At 36.8% G+C, this 13,837-nt stretch overlaps 1 long non-coding RNA gene across 1 annotated transcript in view; it reads left to right on the top strand.

Annotated features, from left to right (window-relative positions):
• LOC121025846 (uncharacterized) overlaps nt 1–3,869 on the top strand; it is a 120,309-nt gene extending 116,440 nt beyond the window's left edge. The window contains exon 3 of the long non-coding RNA XR_005788167.1: nt 3,286–3,869. This is a non-coding gene — a long non-coding RNA (uncharacterized LOC121025846). The remainder of the gene's footprint in view (nt 1–3,285) is intronic.
• Nucleotides 3,870–13,837: the final 9,968 nt, after the last annotated feature.

Raw genomic sequence — 13,837 nt, 5'->3', positions numbered from 1 at the left:
CATTCGTCTCAAAATATTTTCTAGTGTCTCTTGTGATTTCTTCTTTGACCTATTGGTTATTTAAGAATGTGTTGACTGATTTCTATACATTCCTAAATTTTTCAGTTTTCCATCGGCTATGGAAAGGATAGTTTGTATGATCTCAATCCTTTAAGATTTATTTGGACTTTATAATCTAAAATAGTCTATCTTGGAGAATGTTTTGTGTACCCTTGAGAAAAATATGTATTCTGTTCTTGTTGGGTGGAATGTTCTGCGTATTTCTATTAGGTATAATTGGTTTATTTTGCTGTTCAAATCCTCTATTCCCTTACTGATCTTCTGTTAGTTGTTCTGTCCATTATTGAAAATGGAGTATTGAAGTCTGCACATATTGTTGTACAACTTTCTGTTTACCCCTTCAATGCTGTCATTCTTGCCTCATCTATGTTGGGGCTTTCCGGTCACGGGTGTGTGTATTTATAACTATATGTCTTCTTGATGGATTGATCTTCTTATTGATATATAATATCCTTCATTGTCTCTTGTAACAATTTTTTACTTAAATTGCATTTTGTCTGATATTAATATAGCCATCCCATCTCTCTTTTATTTACGATATGCTTGAGGTATAATTTTTATTTTGTTTACTTTCATCCTATTTGTGTCTTTCAGTCTAAATTGAGTATCATGTAGTTAGCATGCAGATAGATCTTTTTGCATTCCTTCTGCCAATCTCTGTCCTCTAATGGGAAAATGAATCATGTCTACATTTAAAGTAATTACTAGTAAGGAATTACTTTTGCCAATTTGCTTTTTGTTTTCTGTACCCTTTATACATTTTTGTCCCTCAATTCCTCCATTGCAGCCTTCGTTTGTATTTAATTGACTTTCATAGTGTACTGTTTTTATTATCTTCCCAAGTATATTAAAAGATGTTCAATATCACTAATTATCAAAGAATTGCAAATATCACTTCACACCTGTTAAGATGACTATTATCAAAATGTCAAAAGGTGGTAAGTGTTGGCGAGGATGTGGAGAAAAGAGAACCCTTGGGTGCTGTTGGTGGGAATGTAAACTGGTACAGCCATTATAGAAAACAGTATGGAGGTTACCCAAAAATTTGAAAATAGAACTACCTTTTGATCCAGCAACTCACTTCTCAGTATATATCCAAAGGAAATAAAATCACTATCTCAAAGAGATATCTGCACTCCCATGTTTATTGCAGCATTATTCCCAGTAACCAAGACATGGAAACAACTTAAGCGTCTGGTAACAGATGAATGAATGGATAAAGACAATGTGGTATAGATATAAATGGGATATGATTTAGTCATAAAAAAAGAAGTAAATCCTGCCATTTGTGACAACACGGATGAATTCTGGAGACCATTATGCTAAGTGAAATAAGCCAGACACAGAAAGACAAATACTGTGTGATCTCACTTCTATGTGGAATGTAAATGAAATAAAATAAAATAAAATAAAATAAAGCTGAATTCATAGAGAGTAGAATGGTAGTTACCAGAAGCTGGGGGTTGGTGGAAAAGGGAAGATATAAAAAAAAAAAAAAGTAGAATAGTGGTTGCTGGGGATCAGGGGGAGAAAGTCATAAAGAGTTATTGTTTTAGAAAAGTTCAGAGATTTGGTTTTGCAAAATGAAAAAAGTTCTGGAGATGGATGGCAGTGATGTTTGCACAACAATATGATGCACTAAACATCACTAAACTGTATACTTCAAAATAGTTAAGATAGTATATTTTATATTATGTGCATTTTACCACAATAAAAAAAATCTTAAAAAGAAATTTTTTACCTTTCGTCCAGTTTGTCAAATTTATTGTCCTAAAATTATTAATAGTATTTCCTCTTACCTCTTTAATTTTGTAGAATTTGTAGTAATGGCCGCCCTTTTGTTCTTGATACTGGTAATTTGTGTTTTCTTTCCTTATCTTTTTCAATCCAACAAGAGGCTTATTGATTTTATTGGTATTTTCAAAAAAATTAGATTTCGGTGTCATCAATTTTTGTCCATTATTTTTCAATTAATATTTATTTGATTTTGGCTTTTTTTCAATGATCTCTTTCTATCACTTCACTTTGGCTTTAATTTCCTCTTCCTTATTTAAAAAAAGATGTTTTTAGGTGGGAACTCAAATCGCTGATATTAGATATTCCTTATTTTCCAATATAATTATTGGAAGCTATAATTTTCCAAGTACTGCTTTAACTCTGCCCCACAAAGGTTAATATAATGTATTTTTATTATAACTCCTTCAAAACAGTGTCTAAATTCTCTTGGGATATTTTCTTTGTCTCTTGTATTATTTAGAAGTGCATTGTTTATTTTCCGTATATAGTTGGTATTTTTCTAGTTATGTTATTATTATTGATTTCTGATATCATTTACTTGTGCCAAGAGAACAGATTCTGTATTACTTAAATCTTTTTGAAGTTATTTAGACTTGTTTTATAACTGATCATTTGATCGATTTTGGCTTAAATGACAGGTGCCCTTAAAAAGAACGTGTTATTCTGCCACTGCTGGGCAGTGCTCTGTAAATATCGACGAAGTCAATGTGTTTGAGAGTGTTGTACAGAACTTTTAAGACATTACTCTTCTGTTGTTTGTTTAGTTGTTCTAGCAAATTCCAGGAGATGAGTGTGTGAAGATATCCAACCACGAATGCTGAAATGTATGAGTATTTCTTACTAATTTCTGTCAATGTTTCCTTCCCATGTTTTGAAACTTTGTCAATAGATTCACAGTCATCTATTATAGTTATATCTTCCTAGTGAACTGGCACTTCTCTTATTATGAAATACTTCTCTTTTTTCTGGTACTACTTTTTATCTTGAGATCTATTTTATCTGATACTAATGTAGCCACCCCATCCTTCTTATCCTTATTTTTTGCATAGTCTATCTTTTCCCATCCATTTACTTTCATTCTGTATTTGTCTGTCTTTACATGTAAAATGTGTCTCCTTTAGAAAATATGTAAATGTGTCTTTAAAAAAATCTGTTTTCCCAGTTTTCCTTTCAATTAGGGTGTTTAGTCTATGAATATTTGATGTAACTGTTGATATTGGTGAATGTTATAGGTTAAATTTTGTCCCCTCAAAATTCATATATTGAATTCCTAACACCCAATACCTCAAAATGTGACTGTATTTGAAGACAGGGTCTTCCTAGAAAGAAAAAGTTAGATCTTTTCTTCCTAGAAAGAAAAGTTAAATCTCAGTTAAAATGAGATCATTGGGATGGGTTCGAATCTCACATGACTAGAATCCTTTTCAGAAGGAAGTGACGAGGCAGGCGTGCACAGAGGGAAACCACATGAACACACAGGGAAGAGACACCATTGGCAAGTAAAGGAGAGAAACCTTGGAACAAACAACCTGCTGACATCTTGATCTCAGACTTCTCATCTCCAGAACAGTGAGAAAATACGTTTCTGTTGTTTTAGCTGCTGAGTCTGTGCTACTTTGCTATGGCAGCCCCAGAAAACTAATAGTGAGTCCGGATCTACTCATTTCCTTTTATTTCATTCTTTTGTTTGTTTTGGTGTTCTTTGCTTTATTGTCCCTCAGTTACCTTTTTCCTGACTTTTAATGAGATTAACTATATTTTCAGGATTGTATTTGACTTTTCTTACTGGGTTTTAGCTAGCTTACTGGCATATTTTTAGTTTCTTCTAGAAATTTCCTTATACATCCTTCACTTTTCACAATTCATTTTCAGTTAATATTATACCACTTTACATAAAATATAAAAACATTCCAAGAGTCAAGGGCCACATACACCACTCCTTCCTTTATTCTAGTGTTATATATGTTATTCTAGAGTTATCGTATGTAAAATCTACTTACATTAAACACCACAAGGCAATGCTATATATTTTTCTTTCAATAGTTATATATATCATAAAGAGTTAAGAGGAGAAGAAAAGCCAGAATAATAGTCTTTTGAATGTACTTTTGACATTTACCATTAAAGATGTTCTTTATTCTTTTTTGTTTTTTTTTTTTTTTGAAGTTGATACTTTCCATCTGGTATAATTTCCCTTTAGCCTGAAGAATTTTCACTGGTATTTCTCTTAGTAAAGATCTGCTAGTGTTGAATTCTTTTTGTTTTCTTTTCTTAGAAAGTCCCTTTATTTTGCTTTCATTATCGAAAGATATTTTTGCTGAATATAGAATTTTATACCAACAATTTTTTTCCTTTCAGTATTTTAAAAGATGTTCCATCTGTTCTAGACGCCATTGTTTCTGATCAGAAGTCAGTTTTTAATCAGATCATTGTTCCCTTGTATGTAATTCATCATTTTTCTTTTGCTGTTTTCAAGCTTTGTTGTTGTAATTAGTTTTCAACTGTAAGACTGTTATGTGTTTTGGCATGGGCTTCTTCATGTTTATTCTCCTTTTTTTTTCTTGAAGCATCCTGTATATGCAAAATTTTTCTGTCAGCCTTTATTTCTTCAAGTAATTTTTTCTGTCTCATTCTCTTTCCTTTGTTCTGGAGTGTCAGTTACACATATGCTGGAAAGTTCAGTATTATCCATTAGTTAACTGAGCTTCTGTTTGTTTATTTTTATAACTTTTCTTTTTCTTTATCCATATTGAATATGTTTTTCCTTTTTTCGATGGTTAAAATCACATGTATTTTGCATCTATTTGGAATTTTAAATTATGACATATTAAACATAAAATCCATCATAAAAATGAATAAAGAAGAGAAACATTTTATTAAGTATTCTAAGCAGTCTGTTGTTACACAAGTATTTGTTATTCAGAGCATTCCTAATAATACATTTTCCTTTTTTTTCAAGGTTTTCGATTTTTTAATTGAAGTATAATTAACATAAAGTATTATATTAGCTTCAGGTGTATGATATAATGATTCAACAATTCTATACATCACTCAGTGCTCATCATGATAAGTAGACTCTTAATCCCCTGCATCTGTTTCCCCCACCCCCACCCACCACCACCAGGCAACTAGCAGTTTGTTCTCTGAATTTAGGACTCTGGTTTTTTGTTTGTCTCTTTTTTTGCTTGTTTTTTCATGTGTTTTGTTTCTTCAGTTTCCCATGTGAGTGAAATATGGTATTTGTCTTTAACTGGCTGACTTATTTCACTTAATATTAATATTAACATTTCACTCGATATTCACCTTTAGATCCATCCATGTTGTTGTAAATGGCAAGATCTCCTTCGTTTTTATGGCTGAATAATATTCCACTGTACATATACCTCATCTTCATCCATCCATCTCTGGTGGGCATTCGGGTTGCTTCTGTATCTTGGCTATTGTAAATAATACTGCAATAAACATAGGGGTGTATATATCTTTTTCAATTAATATTTTGTATTCATGGGGTAAATACCCAGTAGTGGAATTACTGGATCCTGTGGTAATTCTACTTTTAATTTTTTGAGGAACCTCCATACTGTTTTCTACCCTGGCCTCATTGAATAATTTCTACTGATTTATTTTATGGTTCACATATACCTTGCTGTCATCTCCATTTAGCTGTCCAATCCATCAAGTGAATTTTTCGTGTTTATTTATTTTTGAGAGAGAGGGAGACAGAGCGCGAGCAGGGGAGGGGCAGAGAGAGAGGGAGACACAGAATCTGAAGCAGGTTCCAGGCTCCAAGCTGTCAGCACAGAGCCTAATGCAGGGCTCGAGCCCACGAACTGTGAGGTCATGACCTGAGCCAAAGTCAGATGCCCAACTGATTGAGCCACCCAGGCGCCCCCCCATCAAGTGAATTTTTAAAATTTCAGGTTCTCCGGCCAGAAAGAACAGACAAGACCAAAAAAGACCCAAAAAAAGTGATTTTTCCACTAGTGCCCCCACCACTTTATGCATCATACAAGCAGCTGCACTTAAGCTCAGGATAAAGTCCACAACAAAAGCAGGAACTTCATGTAGCTACCTACCTCCCCCTCTTCTGAGAATATACTCCTTACCAGAATCTGCTTCTGTGGACACTCCTGTACCTTCATGCAGTTGCTTTCTATATTAGGTAGAGATTTTATAATTATTTTATGCAGGGGACTTCAGGAGTCTCTGAGCCTGTCATCAGAGAAATCTGATGGCTTTTATTTGACTAAAGCGTGGGGTTTGAGTGGGTAGTGGTGATAAACCAGGAATATGCAGTTGAAGTTTGATTGTGAAAATTCCTTGAATATCAGGTTGAAGAGTTTGTGCTTAATTTGGAAAGTAACAAGGAGTAATCAGAGCACGGGAAGCTGGAATTATATTCTTTAAACATACCTACCTTAGTAAGCTTGGGATGATAAAATACCATCGACTGGGTGGCTTATAAACAACAGAAGTGTATTGCCCACAGTTCTGGAGGCTGGAAGCTCAAAATCAGGTGGCCAACATGGTCGGGTTCTATAGAGAACTGCTCATTTCTCCTCACAGCCTTACATGGGGATATCAGAGTGCCCTAGCCTCTCCTTACAAGGGCACTAATCCCATTCAATTCCACCCCTATTAAATAATTCCCTTGCAAAGGCCCCACCTCCAAATACCATCACATTGGAAGGGTTTCAACATAAGAATTTGGGTGGGGGGATGGCACAAACATTCAGTCCAGACAATACCTGTATGTTGAACTTAATTAAAGTAGTACACAGAAAGAAAAAAAGAACATTTGTGTAAATAGATACGTTTGGAAAAAGTTTCTGTACTGATTACACACCTTTCCGCAAAGTGTGTGAAGAGATTTCAAAGAGAAACGCAGAGGAATTACAAAACACACTCTCCTTCTTGCTAGGGTAACCAAATCAGAGGTGGGAGCAACAGGTAGCCAGCACATTGAAATTCAGTAACTGACTTTCAGTTTCACAGACCATAATTCTGAACTGACAGGAAGCAACAGGGCTCAAACTACGGCCCTTTAGTGAAGATGGACCAGTAATTATGTGGGGTGCCACACGTTCCCCTTTTGTTTGCTAAATAATGGGATCCTCCAGGGTGCTTTCATAATTACATCCTAGTCACTCACTCAATGCACTGCCCTAGCTGCCGACATGGAATGCTTTGAGTTGTTTCTAGCCATGTAAATGAAAATGATGGAAGAAAATAATTACCCTAAATTGTCTGAAACCCTCAGGAAAAATTAGTTTTATTAACCTGATGCCTGAGTCATCACAGGTACTGTTTTTGAAAAATGTCCTGCAGTTTGGTTTCATGAAAGAGCCTTCTTTTTGTAGTTTATTAATTATCAGCAGGGTAACCAATGCTGTGTCGCAAGGGGCCACCGAAGAAAGAGGTTTGGGAGAAAAAGTAATTTTATGATTCGCTTTTTATTCTTCCTAATAATCTCTTCCATTAGTAAAACTCCCAAGGATAGCAATGGCACACAAGTGTTTGAAGAGGCAGTGGAAGCTGAAATCAGCTAAAAGAGTAGTTTGTCTGCTGCATTTAAGATGGAACAGAGGCAGCAGTGCATTGAGGTTAGTGTGAAGGTGAAAAGGAAAAAAAATAATAGGATACAATTGAAAAATAGATTTCTTTGTGGTTACCACCATGGAATGGGAACAATTACTACCTTGCAAAGAGATTTTTACTTTATCACTTCTGCTCACCTTAGGGGACAATGAAGGTAGGTTAACATGGTCTACAGGGCCTTAGGAAAGCATTTATAGTCATGAGATTGCATTTACTTTTATAGAAGTTAGACCTTAATTTACCCTGGATTCAGTTATCCTTCACTATAGCCGGGAAAATCTAAAATATGTCTCTTGCTCTTGTCCTCCTCTTGAACACTATCACAGTCTTCTGTTGGATTTGTACCCCTGTCTTCCTCTTAAAAATAGCTTTACAGTTTTTTTTTCAGAAGTGGTACATCATATATTTTCTAGAAGACCAATCTTAATTTGAATGCCGATGCAATATTTATATATGTTCTCTAATGTTCATCTAACAATGAATTGTGTTGGAGAAACGCAACACTTAAAACAGTCCTAGAGGGGCCAAGATGGCAGAACAGCATGGAAGTTTTTTTGCATCTCTCATCCCTGAAATACAGCCAGATCAACATTAAACCATCCTGCACACCTAGAAAACTGACTTGAGGATTAACACAACAATCTGCACGACCTGAACCAGAGAACTCAGCAGGTATGCCACATGGAGAGGTGAACTGGGGGAGAAAGCTACAGAGGGCAGGGAGCTGTTTTTGCTTGTGGAGAGAGGATGGAAACAGGGAGAGAGTACAGAAAACATCCCTCCCCCCCCCCCCACCCTAAAGAAGCTGGAGACAAAAGAAAAGAAAGAGTATGCAAGGGACCGAACAAAAAAGGGAGAAAGGAGAAAGGAGAGGGTTTGAATTCCATTAAGACTCTATAAACAGGGGAGCGCAGAGTCTGAAACTCCACAGCTCAATACCTGGTCGTGCTCTGGTGGGAAGGATGAGTCTCCAGGAACAGAGTGAGGTCCTCGGGACACACAGAGAGAGGTGGCTCACCTGCTGGGAGGACATTTGGTAGGACTGTGCAGCCTCCCCAAGGGCGAAGGTCCCAGCTGACCCCAGAGAACAACCACATTCGCTGGTGCTAGAACAAAGAAGTCTGGCACCAGATGTGTGTTGTGATTTTCCATAAGCCCTGAAATGCTGCTGCTACACGATCGTGTGAAATTCTTCAGGGGTGGGCTGGCACCCAGCCACAGTCTCTGGGCATCGGCAGCAGCAGTCTCCTGAACGTTCCTGGGGGCAGGCCGGCACCTGGCCATTGCTAGGTGAGACCCTCCCCCAGAAGGTCTGAGGGGCTCAAAGCCATAGTCCCTCAGAAGTGAGGAGTTGGGAAACACAAACGCATCTCAGATAAAACAAAGGAGGGAGGTGCTGCCTGGCAACCTGACAGCTTGGTCACAGACAGTATAAAAGCGGGGAGTAGATGGAAGCCAGAGACAAAGGACAGGTGTGCAATTGCTGGTCAGGGAGAGTACAGAATTCTGATACTAGAGACTGCGTAGCTGGGTGACGCCATTTTCACCCCTCCCACTCATGTGCATGTGCACCTTCACGCACCACAATCCACCCAGTAAGCTAAGCAGCGCCATCTAGTGGAGAACGGAGGCATTACACTAAGCCTTGCCCACCTGGGCCAACCTCGCTCTTCAGGAACAACCCAAGACTCTCTGCCGGCTTAGTTTATGGACTAAAAAATGCTTCATAGTTCAACTTCTAGGGGAAACCAATGTAATTTGAATCGTACTTCAGTCCGTTTTCTGGTCCATCTATTCAATCTCTTTTCTTTTCTTATTCTTGAATACATGAAGAGAAAAGATTTATTTTTGTTTTCCATTTGTATTAAAAACATTTTTCTTTAATTTTTTTCTACTATATTGTTTACTTTTTTGTAAAGTTTTCAATTTCTATCTTTTTACTTCAATTTCAGTTTATTCTCTTTCATTGTATTCATTTATTCAAATTTTCAAACGTTTTCCTTTTTTTTTTTTCTTCTCTTACCTTTCGTTTTTTTTCTCTAATGTATCAAGCTCCTTTCAACAACCAGACCAGAACACACCTAGGATCTAGCAGCATCCTTTATTTGACTTTTTGTGCTGTTTTTAATTTTTTAATTTTAACTTTTTTACCTTATTAATTCCTTTTCTTCCTTCAAAATGACAAAGCAAAGGAATTCACCCCATAAGAGAGAACAGGAAGAAATCACAGCCAGAGACTTAATTGACACAGATATAAGCAAGATGTCTGAACCAGACTTAAGAATCATGATAATAAGAATACCAGCTAGGATTGAAAACAGATTAGAATCCCTTTCTGAGGAGATAAAAGCTAGTCAGGATGAAATTTAAAAATGCTATAACTGAGCTGAAAACTCAAATGGATGCCACAGCAGCAAGGATGGATAAGGCAGAGCAATGAATCAGCTATATAGAGTACAAACATACAGAGAATAATGAAGCAAAAAAAAAAAAAAGAGGGAGAGTAAGGCAAAATAGCATGATTTAAGAATTAGAGAAATTAGTGACTCATTAAAAAGGAACAACATCAAAATCATAGGGGTCCAAGAAGGTGAAGAAAGAGAAAAAGGGATAGAGGGTTATATGAGCAAATCATAGCAGAAAACTTTCCTAACCTGGGGAAAGACACAGACATCAAAATCCAGGAAGCACAGAGGACTCCCATTAGATTCAACAAAAACTGACCATCAAGACATATCATAATCAAATCACAAAATACTCAGGCAAGGAAAGAATAATGAAAGCAGCAAGGGAAAAAAAATGTCCTTCACCTACAAGGGAAGACGGATCAGGTTTGCAGCAGACCTATCCACAGAAACTTGACAGTCCAGAAAGGAGTGGCAGGATATATTCAATGTGCTGAATCGGAAAAATATGCAGCCAAGAATTCTTTATCCAGCAAGGCTGTCATTCGAAATAGAAGGACAGATAAAAAGTTTCCCAAACAAAAATTAAAGCAGTTTCTGACCCCTAAGCCTATCCTGCAAGAAATTTTAAGGGGGACTCTCTGAGGGGAGAAAAGATGATAATAAAAATAAAAGACTAAAAGCAACAAAGACTAGAAAAGACCAGAGAATACCCACCAGAAACTCCAACTCTACAGACAACATAATGGCAATAAATTCATATCATAAAAGGTATCCAAATCAGCCAGGAGGAGGTCAAGCTTTCAATCTTCACAGATGACATGATACTTTATATGGAAAACCCAAGATTCCACCAAAAAACTGCTAGAACTGATTCATGAATTCAGCAAAGTGGCAGGATATAAAATCAATGCACAGAAGTCGGTTGCATTCCTATACACCAATAATGAAGCAACAGAAAGAGAAATCAAGGAATTGATCCCATTTACAATTGCACCAAAAAGTGTAAAATACCTAGGAATAAATCTCACCAAAGAGGTGAAAAATCTATACACTGAAAACTATAGAAAGCTTCTGAAAGAAATTGAATAAGACACAAAAAAATGGAAAAATATTCCATGTTCCTGAATAGAAAGAACAAATATTGTTAAAATTTCAATACAACCCAAAGCAATCTACATATTCAATGCAATATCTATCAAAATAACACCAGCATTCTTCACAGAGCAAGAACAAATAATCCTAAAATTTGTATGGAACCACAAAAGACTCTGCATAGCCAAAGCAATTTTGAAAAAGAAAACCAAAGCTGGAGGCATCATAATCCCGGACTTCAAGATGTATTACAAAGCTTATTTATCAAGACGGCATGGTACTGGCACAAAAACAGACTCAGATCAATGGAACAGAATAAAGAACCCAGAAATGGACCCACAAACGTATGGCCAACTAATCTTTGACAAAGCAGGAAACAATATCCAATGGAATAAAGACAGTCTCTTCAGCAAATGGTGCTGGGAAAATTGGACAGCGGCATGCAGAAAAATGAACCTGGACCACTTTCTTACACCCTACACAAAAATAAATTCAAAATGGGTGAAACACTTAAATGTAAGACAGGAAGCCATGAAAATCCTTGAGGAGAAAGCAGGCAAAAACCTCTTTGACCTCCACCGCAGCAACTTCTTACTCAACACATCTCCAGAGGCAAGGGAAAGAAAAGCAAAAATTAACTACTGGGACCTCATCAAGATAAGAAGCTTCTGCACAGCGAAGGAAGCAATCAGCAAAACTAAAGGCAACCAATGGAATAGGAGAAGATATTTGCAAAGACATCAGATAAAAGGGTTAGTATCCAAAATGTATAAAGAACTTATCAAAGTCAACACCCAAAAAACAAATAATCCAGTGAAGAAATGGGCAAAAGACATGAATAGATACTTCTCCAAAGAAGACATCCAGATGGCCAACCGACACATGAAAAAATGCTCCACATAACTCATCATCAAAGAAATACAAATCAAAACCACAGTGAGATACAACCTCACACCCGTCAGAATGGCTAACATTAACAACTCATGCAACAACAGATGTTGGCAAGGATGCAGAGAAAGAGGAACCCTCCTGCACTGCTGGTGGGAATGCAAACTGGTGCAGCCACTCTGGAAAACAGTGTGGTGGTTCCTCAAAAAATTAAAAATGGAACTACCCTACAACCCAGCAATTGCACTACTAAGTATTTATCCAAGGAATAGAGGTATGGTGTTTTGAAGGGACACATGCACCCCAATGTTTATAGCAGCACTATCGACAATAGCCAAAGAATGGAAAGAGCCCAAATGTCCATCGATGGATGAATGGATAAAGAAGATGTGGTGTATATATACAATGGAGTATTACTCCGCAATCAAAATGAATAAAATCTTTTCATTTGCAACTACATAGATGGAACTGGAGGGTATTATTCTAAGAGAAATTAGTCAGTCAGAGAGAGACAAATATCATATGACTTCACTCATATGAGGACTTTAAGATACAAAACAGATGAACATAAGGGAAGGGAAGCAAGAATAATATAAAAACAAGGAGAGGGACAAAACATAAGAGACTCTTAAAAATAGAGAAGGAACAGAGGGTTGCTAGAGGGGTTTTTGAAGGGAGGGATGGGGTAAATGGGTAAGAGGCTTACGTAATCTACTCCTGAAATCATTGTTGCACCATGTGCTAACTAACTTAGATATAAATTATAAAAAATGAATAAATTATAGAAAGTAAAAAAAAAAAGAAATGAAATAAAAAGTGAGAAGTGTCCTCCTCAGTGAGACCTAAGTTGAACTTCTTTTTATTTTTATTTATTTTTTAAAATATTTGTTAACATTTATTTATCCTTGAGAGACAGAGCATGAGCGGGGGAGGGGCAGAGAGAGCGGGAGACACAGAATCCGGAGCAGGCTGCAGGCTCTGAGCTGTCAGCACAGAGCCCAACGCAGGGCTCAAACCCACGAACCACGAAATGATGAGCTGGGCCGAAGTCGAAGGCTCAACCCACTGAGTCACCCAGGTGCCCCTAAGTTGAACTTGTTTTTAAAACATTTTTAATAAAAATTAAACAGTTTCAGGTCTGGAAGGGGGCCTCCTTGAAATGAGTTATACTTTAATAAAGTCCATATACACTATATAAGTGATGTTTCAGAAATTCTACTATGGAAAATATTAGTTTAGGTGAAACATAACAGTGTATAAAACCTCCATTTGGCAATAAATTTTAAATAAACAAACAAAAAGGTACACGTGAAACCAACAAGTAATTTCAGGCCTCACTTCTTCATGATGAAAGAAAAGATTTTTTGATGCTTCCATTATGTATTCACTAATTAGAAACATATTTATAGCTGAGAATTGAAATGAGCTTGTACTAGATGGGCGGTATAAGCCCAATAGCATGAACTCAGGCTACAAAAATAAAAATATGCCCTTGTAAACATCCATTAAGCATTAATCTCAAATTCTACAGACTAGTAACACAATGTGGAACTTTTTTATGTAAGCCAAATAAAACATTGAAATCAGGATTCACCTCTTCTCTAACAGAAATGCAAAAGCGAACTGTGTGTCTGAGGCTGTTCTGGTATTCACATGCTCATGTAGTATTTTTCAAAGTTATCTGTAAGCGAATACTTGATGTCATTGTACTTCTCACCCTTAATAAAGACTTAATGGAAAACAAAACAAAAACATAGTCCTGATGATGAACCCTAAGTGTGAAGTGTGGATGATGGTGCTGATAACAAAAATGCTCTTATAAATTGAGTGACCAGGGCACCTGGGTGGCTCAGTCTGTTGAGCGTCCTACTTGGGCTCAGGGCATGATCTCATGGTTTGTGAGTTTGTGCCCCACATCCAGCTCTGTGCTGACAGCTCAGAGCCTGAAGCCTGCTTCGGATTCTGTGTCTCCAACTCCCTCTGCCCCTCCCCTG

Source organism: Herpailurus yagouaroundi, unplaced genomic scaffold (assembly GCF_014898765.1).
Source record: "Herpailurus yagouaroundi ecotype Mexico unplaced genomic scaffold, PumYag 67702, whole genome shotgun sequence".
NCBI classification, from domain to species: domain Eukaryota; kingdom Metazoa; phylum Chordata; class Mammalia; order Carnivora; family Felidae; genus Herpailurus; species Herpailurus yagouaroundi.
This window is presented reverse-complemented; position numbering and strand designations above follow the sequence as displayed.